At 44.2% G+C, this 9,722-nt stretch overlaps 1 non-coding gene across 1 annotated transcript; it reads left to right on the top strand.

The window, feature by feature from the left end:
• The first annotated feature begins 6,435 nt into the window (after window positions 1–6,435).
• TRNAP-UGG (transfer RNA proline (anticodon UGG)) lies at window positions 6,436–6,502 on the top strand. Its single transcript has one exon. It is a non-coding gene; the product is annotated as a tRNA-Pro (tRNA).
• Window positions 6,503–9,722: the final 3,220 nt, after the last annotated feature.

Raw genomic sequence — 9,722 nt, 5'->3', positions numbered from 1 at the left:
CTTGGAAAAATGAAAATCAAGAGATTCTGATGTGCAGATGGTGCAAATACTCTTCTCACAAAAGATGTAGGAACATCGTGACCATAAACAGCTTTATTCTTCTCTCATTTTAACCTCTAGGTTTACAAAGATTTCTGAAGGTGTTGAAAGCTTGTACACACTCCTGTGATATTCTAGTTGATCCTAATAAAATCTAACCTGGAGATTACCAGTAATCTATTTGGAAATTACAAGATCATAAATTTCTGAAGCTACACTATCCCTGTCCATATAGAGGTGCAACTGGCCACCAGCCAAAGCTGGTAAAAAGCACTCCAAGCCATCAATCTCAAGTGACAGAGACAGATCAAGGAACACCCCAAGCTGTGAACCAATAAATTTATATAAAGGACTCAACCAACAGCATCTCAGTCTTGTCTAAAGACTGTTAGCCCTCATCCAGCCCATTATCGTTTCCAGACACTGGTTTAGCATATCTACAGCCTCACCTACTGACAATGAAAAGGAGAAATAGAGCTGTGTGTCATCAGCATACTGATGGCAACACACTCCAAAACTCCGGATGACTCCACTCAGTAGTTTCATATATATCCCTGAAGACAGATCCCTGAGGAACTCATGGGGCTGAAAAATATTCCCCAAACACCACCTTCTGGAGACAGCCCTTGGAGTGGAACCAGGCCTGTAGCCACGGAGGGGGGAAGGGGGGCATGGTCCCTCTATTAAAACCCCTTCCCCCCCTGCAGGGCCCCTCTATTGGAAAGCCCGGGGGGGGGGGGAGAGGGAGTTTGCATCAAGGCAATCTCGAGGAGCCCTCAGTGCAAACGGGACCATCTGCCCCTGCTGGCCTTTCCTGTGCCACAGAAAAGCCCAGCGGAGGGGTGGGGGTGGACTCTCTGTCCTCTGCAGATTTGCCCTGGACTGACTTGTGGATCGGCTCTCCCTCGAAGCAGAGCTCTTTATATTCCTGGGTTGAGTAGTCTGCCGGCCACCTTATCTCATTTGCTGGAGAGGTAAACAAAAAGGCTGCACAAGAAAGGGTAAACAAGGAGCGTGGACGTGTGCGAGCTCCAAAGGGCCCAGGGAGAGATTTGGCGAGGGAGTGTTAGTTACACTTGAGCAGATACATGGCTCTGGTCATTAGGCGACCTGCAGAGAAGCCAGTGTGAGAAAGCGCCTTGGACTCTTAGCAATTTGCGTTCTGTGTTTTTGATGGGCTTCCCTTGCCCCATGGGTGGAGCAGGGGTTGGAAAAGTCAGAAGGGAGGAACCCTCAATGCAAACGGAAACAGCAGGGGTGGGTCTCCTCAAGAGAGAGAGAGAGAGCCAGCATGAAAGATGGGGACAAAGTGAGAGAGCGGTCGAGAGAGACAGAGAGAATGGCAGCGCGAAATACAGGGGGGCAGTGGTAGAGCAAGAGAGAGAGAGAATATTAGCCCAAAAGACAGGGGAACAGAATGAGAGAGCAGCAGAACAGCAGCGTAAGAGAGAGGGGGACAGACAGTGGCAGAGAAGGAGAAAGTGGGAAAGTGAGAGCCCCACCACTCGCGGCCCCCCCAACAAATTTTTCAGCTCCTGGGCCCCTCCACCCAAAATTTTCTGGCTGTGGGCCTGAGTGAAACCACTGCAATGCAGTGTCCCCCACTCCTGTCTTAGCCAGCCACTCCAGAAGGATACCATGGTCGATGGTATTGAAAGCTTCTGGGAGGTCCAGCAGAATCAACAGAGTTGCGTTCCCCCTGTCTTGCTCCCAGCATAGGTCATAATACAGGGCGACCAAGGTTGTTTCTGTGCCAAAACCAGGCCTGAACCCCAGTTGAAATGGATCCAGATAATCAGTTTCATCCAAAATTGGCTGGAGTTGATTGGCAACTGCCCCCTCTAGAACCTTGCCTGGGAAAGGAATATTTGTTATCAGCTTATAGTTGTTCAAATTTTCCAGGACAAGGGAGGGCTTTTTGAGTAGTGGTCTCAACACTGCCTCTTTAAGGCAGGGTAGGACCACTCCCTCTTGCAAAGAGGCATCAATGACCTCCCTGCTCCAGTCATCCCTCACTTAATAGCCAGGAGGGGTAAGGATCTAGTACAGAGGTGGTTGCATGAACCTGTCCAAGCACCATGTTTACCTCCTTGAACTGTATCAATTGAAACTCATCCAATAAATCTGGACTAAACTGTGTTCTGGATAGCTCCATTAATCCAACTGCTGTAACTCTGGAGTCCAAGTTCTGACAAATGCAATAATTTTTTTCCTGGAAGTGCCCAGTGAGTAAATTACAGTGGGCCAGAGATGGTTCCAAGGTGTCCTTGGGGCCAGAACATAAAAATCCCTGGACAACCTTCAAAAGCTCTGCTGAGTGGCAAAGAACAGACTGAATAGAGGCAGCGAGGTATAGTTTTTTTGTCTCAAAATACACCCGACTGTAGGCACATACTAGTTGCATTCACTGGGAGTTGTCCTCCAACTGCACTCCAGCCATCTCCTAAAGCTGTTTCATTGCTCTCAGCTCCAGGGTATATCATGGAGCTGCATGAGCTCCACAACACAGAGGGTGCTTTGGAGTGATCATATCAATCACTTGGGTCATTACCATATTTCACAGAGTGACCAGGGCTTCAATAGAAGCACCAGCCATGTCAGCTGGAAAACCCTCCAGAGCCCTCTGGAAACCACCTAGATTCATTAGCCTCTGGGGACAGACCAACTTAATGAGTCCTCCACCCTTGTGGAGGGGAAAAGCCACTATAAGTCTAAATCTCGACAGGCAGTGAGCTGACCATGACAAAGGGACTGAGTCGAAGTCCCTCACACACAGAGCACCATCCTCACATTCAGCCAAGAAGATCAAGTCTACAGTATGCCCCACCACACATATTGGGGCAATGACATGTTGGGACAGTCTCATGGTTGTCATGGCAACCATAAAATCTTGAGCTGCCCCAGGTAGGGTGCCCTCAGCATGAATGTTGAAGTTCCCCAGGACCAACATCATATATGAGAACGCCTCCATCGGCTCAGATAGGGAGACTGATGGGTTGCAGGGTGAGTGTTACACCACCAGAATTCCCAAACTGTCCCACTGGTCCAACACAAGGTGTGAACACTCCAGACTAGTCATTGGATAGACAGGGCACCTGGAGAGAGGGATAAACTTCCTATAGATCATGACAACCTCCCCCTCCCCAGCCTCACTCTCATGGCATCCCGAAGGGGCATCCCCGGTGGCAGTCTGCCACCCAGCAGCAGGCCTGCTTTTTATGCTGAAGTGGGGCTGCTGGAATTGCCAGACCAGGCATATGCACTCAGCTTTAATGGACTGTGCTAGGGCTGGGAGGAGAGCTAAAGAGCTGGAAGTTGGAGGGTGGGAGGGCAGTTGCACCAGCGGCAATCTCAGAGTGCTGTGCAACAGTCCTCTTCCCCACCAGTCCCTGTCCTGGGTACAGACTGCCCTGGCCAGAATCTTTTCCTGTCCAGCAGCAACAGCAGCTGTCTTTTGTGTTGAGATGGGCTGCTGGAATGTAAACTTCTGTTTACATATTGCTGTTCAAAGCACAGGAATCTACCAGGAAAAACGGGGGGCTATCGTAATAATAAACTGGACTAAGTGGTGAATTGGAGGATGGAGAGCAGGAGTTCACAAGGCTATTAGATTCACATTCACACACACCCCTCCCATCTGTCATGAAGCTACATTTGATCTAATTGTTTTTATGGCTCTCCTAGCCAAGGAATCCTGGAAACTATCATTTTGTGAAGGTGCTGAGAAATACTATTAACAGCTTGCCCTCATAACACAGAAATTGTAGAATTTGCTGTCATAGCAACCATTAGGTTTTAAACTTAATCTCTAGCAGTGGGTTGACATTTTGGTGTGTATATATTTTTTAAATTTGATTTTAGCAATGTTTAAAAATGATATTCATTTATGGTTTGAAAGAAAATGGCACTTGTAAGATATCATGTTACTTTCCTTTTTCTTCTTGGCATTAAGTTACCTAATCAAATAAGGTGCCATGGTTTGGGGCCTTCTTTGTTATTTGTATTTTGGTCCAAATTTCTAGCCCTCCAAGCTAGAGATAGAAAAGCTGTGCGGCATAATTAAAATCAGTTCACAGTTGACTTCATTCTTCCTCAGATCGCCTCCTCAGAAGGCCTCAGGACAGCACAAGTCTAAATAAGACATTTCTACCTGCCTTTTGTTTACAAGTCACTGGAGGCACCAGGGGCGTTTCCCCTCATTATGCCACGGATACGGTGTAATGGAGTGGTCATAGCTTAGCAAACTCATTTGATGAAAGCTTATAGATCAAACTCATACAAATGCATCAGAAATAAAAAAGTACTTATTTATTCACCAAGCCATCTACAAGAAGAGGGAAAGGAATCAATAATATCTCAAACTTAATGAATCGTAAGACAAGTAAATTAGAGTTCACTGTAAATAATATTGATTTGGTTACCCTCTCAGCTGGAACATATACTTTTCTCTCTGTAATTAAGTATTCCATATATTGTGTGGTATGTTTTATGTGAGGACTGTTGTATCAATAGCCTTTTACGAATTTCAGATAACCCTTTTGCGATATCATCAGTTCCATAGCTTTTGTCCCCTATGATAAAATTTTACCAGATAACATTAATTTCACCATGACAACCTGTCAAAGTGACCTGTGTTCAGGACTGAATGGCCTGAGGGCTTTCTATGACCTAGGGGGACAGCCCAAGCACTTTCTCCATGATGTAGGGTTGCCAGCCTCCAGGTGGTGGCTGGAGATCTCCTGGGATTACAACAGATTTCAGAGATCAGTTCACCTGGAGAAAATGGCTGCTTTGGAAGTTGGACTCACCAAATCCTGTCCTCCATAGGCTCTGCCTCCTCAAATCTCCAGGTATTTCCAAATCTGGAGCTGGCACCCTTACCCACCAGCCAGCCCAGGTGCACCTGGAACTGCCAGGCAGTTGTCAGTTTACTTGCCCAACAATGAGGCAGGGAAAAGTGTATGTTGTAGAGCTGCCAACTCTGGGTTGAGAGATATTCCTAAAAATTTGAGGTCAGAACCTGGGGATGAAGCTCTGCAGGGATGTGATGATGCCACAGAGTCTGCCCTTCAAAATGGCCATTTTTTCCAGGAGAACTGATCTCTATAGTCTGGCGATCAGCTGTAATTCTGGGACCCTGCCTTGAGGTTGATAACCCTAGTATTTGGGGCATAGGTGATACTGAACAGTGCCTTCTCCCAAATTTAGCCTCAGTTAATGGGTTATGTGCACACACTGTTTTTTCTTGCTGTTATTCTGACCTTTTGCTAACTTGTTTGTGGTTTCTCAGGTAGCAATAGTTAAAGAGCAGCTATGTGTGTTGGATCTGGCAGGCAGGGGCAACTCTTTCCTTCTACCAGAGGGGTAGCAGCACCCCAAATAACAAAGTGTTCTTGTGTCTTAAAAACTAACCAATTTATTATGAGCCAGAAACCACTTCACCAAATGCATGAAGTGTTACATTCATTTGGAGAAGATGTATAGACCCAAAGCCACAAACAAAAGAAGGGGGAAAGAAGAAGAAGAAGAAGAAGAAGAAGAAGAAGAAGAAGAAGAAGAAGAAGAAGAAGAAGAAGAAGAAGAAGAAGAAGAAAAAGAAGAAGAGGAGGAGGAGGAGGAGGAGAAGGATAAGGAGGAGGAGTGTTGGAAGTTTATAAGAGAGTCAGATAGACAGATACGCAAACTGTGAATTCCCTTCCTATTTACTTTTCTGCCTCTCTCCCTTTGATGTGTAGACTGATACTGTCAGGGCCTTCCTTCCTTCATCTCCCATGCACACAAAGAAGGAACACTTTGACCTCCAACTTTGTCGCTATGGATGCAGGACATGCATCTCTGCATCTGCACCCATCATTGTTAGTTTTGTTAGGTTATATTTCTGTCTGTCCTATCTAGAATGGAGTTCATTAAATAAAGAACTCTTTATTAGTTTGAAACTGATGAATGGCTCTGTGTAACTTTGCTTGCCCATACAGAACAAAGAAGCAAGTGCTGTGTGTAGCCAATAGTGCACTCTGCTAAGTATGACAGCAGTTATTGGCTTACTATACCAGTAAATCAAACAAACAGTAGGCTTTTATATCCCACTTTTTTTCTATCTTAAGGCGTCTCAGAGCTGCTTATAATTGCCTCCCCTTCCTCTCTCTGCAACAGTCACCTTGTGAGGTAGGTGGGTCTGAGAGAGTTCTGAGAGGACTATGACTAGCCCAAGGTCACCCAGCAGGCTTCATGTGAAGGAGGGAGGAATCCAATCAGGTTCTCCAGATTAGAGTCTGCTGCTCTTAACCAGCATACCACACTGAGGGAGAGGAGTTTTTACAAAGAGAGACAAGTATCCTAGGTCAGAAAAGTGTTATGTTAACACTGCAGTGCACAGATGAAAGCAAGGGGAGGGACGGTGGCTCAGTGGTAGAGCATCTGCTTTGGAAGCAGAAGGTCCCAGGTTCAATCCCTGGCATCTCCAAAAAAGGGTCCAGGCAAATAGGTGTGAAAAACCTCCGCTTGAGACCCTGGAGAGCCGCTGCCAGTCTGAGAAGACAATACTGACTTTGATGGACCAAGGGTCTGATTCAGTATAAGGCAGCTTCATATGTTCATATGTTCAAGATCCAGTCTAATGAGTAAATTTTCCAGTTAGAGTGGGTGTGGAATATTCCTAACTGCTGATGAATTAGTGAAGTAGAAAGAATTTGTTACTGAATGTCCAGGGAGATTGAAATTGGTGCCTAGAAATGTGTTCTCTATTGAAACACCATGGAATTAAATATGGAATTAATTTTCTAATATGGCTAGATTTCCTCCTAATATTAAAGAAACTGACACAAGTTTTTAAATACTGGACATTTTTCTCCTCTCCAAAATGACCTCTGACTCCCCCCCCCCTTCATTTAGCTGCATCACTGATGTAACAAACTCCAGCTCTATTACTCTGTTGCAGAAAACAAAACCAAAAAGCATCATGTGTCACCTTAAGAGTCACAGATGTATGGAAACATAAACCCTTTTGGTTTGAGCCCACTTCATCAGATGCATAAAACAAATTCCTAAGAAAGCTTCTGCTTCAGTAAACCTGTTAGGCTTTAAGGTGACACAAAACTCATTTTTTAAATGATTGAAATTAACTACAAGAGTGACTCTTGCAAACTCTCATCACTTCTCCTAATCACTTATCATAGTTGCAGCAGAAGCGCTTCAGTAAGTACAAATGAAAAATTATATCTTGGATCCATAATTCAAGAAAATGCTCCTATTAAATGTTACTTGGATGAAAAGATACTCATTTTGCATTTGTGTATTATTAATTGGCAAGCATGTGAATAGCCCTAGCCAACCATTCAAGAGTAAATGGGGAGCGTCTGTTGATTAGATGGCACATCAAAACTCAGGCAAACGAGTCAAGAAGAGCCAAGGTGGGCCTTGACGGACTTGGAGAATCTTCTCATAAGAAATATGGTGATTATATGTTTTCTTCATTCTTCATCCTGATCAAAATGATCTGATGGTGAATGGACTGAACTACTGGAGAAACGGCAGTAATGGAAAGTAGCTAATAAGGAGGTAGACCAGGGTTCCCAAATGTCTTTGAACCTGTTTATTTATTTATTACATTAAGCTTATATCCCGCCCTCTCCACAAGCGGACTCAGGGGGACTGTGGGAACCTCTGGAATTCCAACAAAGGTGGGGGTTGAATGCAGCCACAAAATGGCTGCTGGAGGAGGCAGAACCAGCCAGAAAATGTCAGGAAGTGAGGTTATGCATAACTCTAATAGTAGCTTTTCAAGATTTCAGGCAGAAGCTCAGCTTAACAGGATGCTTTGAAAATGAATATATTGTTTAAAAATATTTCCTGCATACAGACAGTTTACCCTCTGCCTTGCAATGAAGATCCCCTTGCTGTGGGGGCAGCTCCTGCAGAAGCAATGTTTTTTTAAAAAAAACCCCTGCTCAGCCGTTCAGGTCTCCAAGGGCCAACCATAAGCCCTGCTGAGCAAAAGCCTCACCTGGCCTTGCCTACTATCTACAAAACACCTGCTGCGCACCAAGAAAGATTCTGTGCACCTGAGGCAAAGTAAGGGAATGATGCTTAGCCCTTGGCTGTTAGCCTGTGGCTTGTACCCTTGAATGAGCTGACCCATCAGAGATCAAGACTGGTGGTTATTCTGTTTGTTCATTTAAATTGTTTTCTACTTCTAAGTTTTCTGTTGTATTTCTTAATGTTGTAAGCTACTTTTGATCCCTTCAGGGAGAAAAGCAGAGACACTATTCTATGTAAGCAAGTATGTGAGATAGCAAGTTATTAGTACCATAGGATGAAAATTGCTACCATTTGAAAGAGAAAAGCGGATAATGCAGACTGGATATTATCTTTCTCTGGAATATAACCTGTGTTCAGTCTGTTGAGTCTGTCTAAATAACATTCAGACAACCTTAATGAGATCAGGTGTATATATTAGCATTTGGGATTTTCACATATCAAATATGTTGGGTGTTCCAATGTGGAAAAGTGTAGTTGTTTCCAGCAGTGCTGTTCCAAAACACTGCTTTGTAGCAAACTGGACATGATGTCACAGCTTGCTGTTGAAACTAAAAGTGATGTCATGGAAGAAATAGCTATATAAGCAGCCCCAGCAAGCAGACAAAAGAAAAAGTAGGATGAAGAAGTGCTGAAAGAGAGGCAGACTGGACTTAGCCCTCACACCCCGCTCTGAAACAGGTGGGCGGGAAAATGGGAGGAGAAAGCACATGGGCCTGGAGGCTAGAACAGATGTTGGGGTACAGCTGCCAGCCTTCAGGTGGGGAACCACAAAGTAACACATTGTAAGTACTTGCTTAAATAAGCACAGGTAACTGTATTTACACACTCATACACTCAACAATCACCACATACATGCACCAAAGCCATAATATGCACATTCAATTACATTCAACAATATAGAAGTCCATACACAAGACTCTGGTCAATTTCCAAAATTTAGATAGATCTGCATTGACGTTATTGCTTGTGTTTGACTTAAATGGGTAATGGCTCAATAGGTGATGACACACCTCCCGAATATTGATGTGTTTCAAGAGGCTCTTCCTTCTTCAGATCACCCTCAATGATTTTGGAACCATTGCTCAAAGGCATTAGTCCAACCAGTGATACAGGTAGAGAGAACCTACACTGGCTGTATCACAGGTTGGACTACTGCTGAACTTGAAAGACAACTTTTTGTAGGGAAGGTTTAGACTGAGATCAGCTTCTGATATTTTGGTATTCTTATAGGTCTTTGCCATTAGTGCTGCATCTGACAGCTAACCCCAGCAAGAATCAATCAAAGGAAGATACTGCTGATCATTGTCAGATTGCCCTGAACACTGCATTTGCTGCATTATGAAATCACAAAGCTTTGCAGTCGGATTGGATCAAATCAGTTGGGGCTTTAACTGCAATAGCCAGGCATTGACATTTGCATTTCTAGGCAATTGCACACTCCTTTGTGAAAGCCTGTAATTTTACCTAGTCCCATTTCATTCTTATTCAGCCTTATTCTTAATATTTTATGCACTGGGGGACAAGGAAAGATAGAGGAGATTAGGAAATGAAACAAGCCAAAGCATTGTAACAGCAGCCAAGAATTAATTAGAACTAAAATATCCAACTACATACAAGGACACCAACCCTTAAATTTAATCACAGAA

Source organism: Heteronotia binoei, chromosome 10, assembly GCF_032191835.1.
Source record: "Heteronotia binoei isolate CCM8104 ecotype False Entrance Well chromosome 10, APGP_CSIRO_Hbin_v1, whole genome shotgun sequence".
NCBI lineage: Eukaryota > Metazoa > Chordata > Lepidosauria > Squamata > Gekkonidae > Heteronotia > Heteronotia binoei.
The sequence above is the reverse complement of the archived record's forward strand: the minus strand, read 5'-3'. Positions and strand labels throughout refer to the sequence as shown.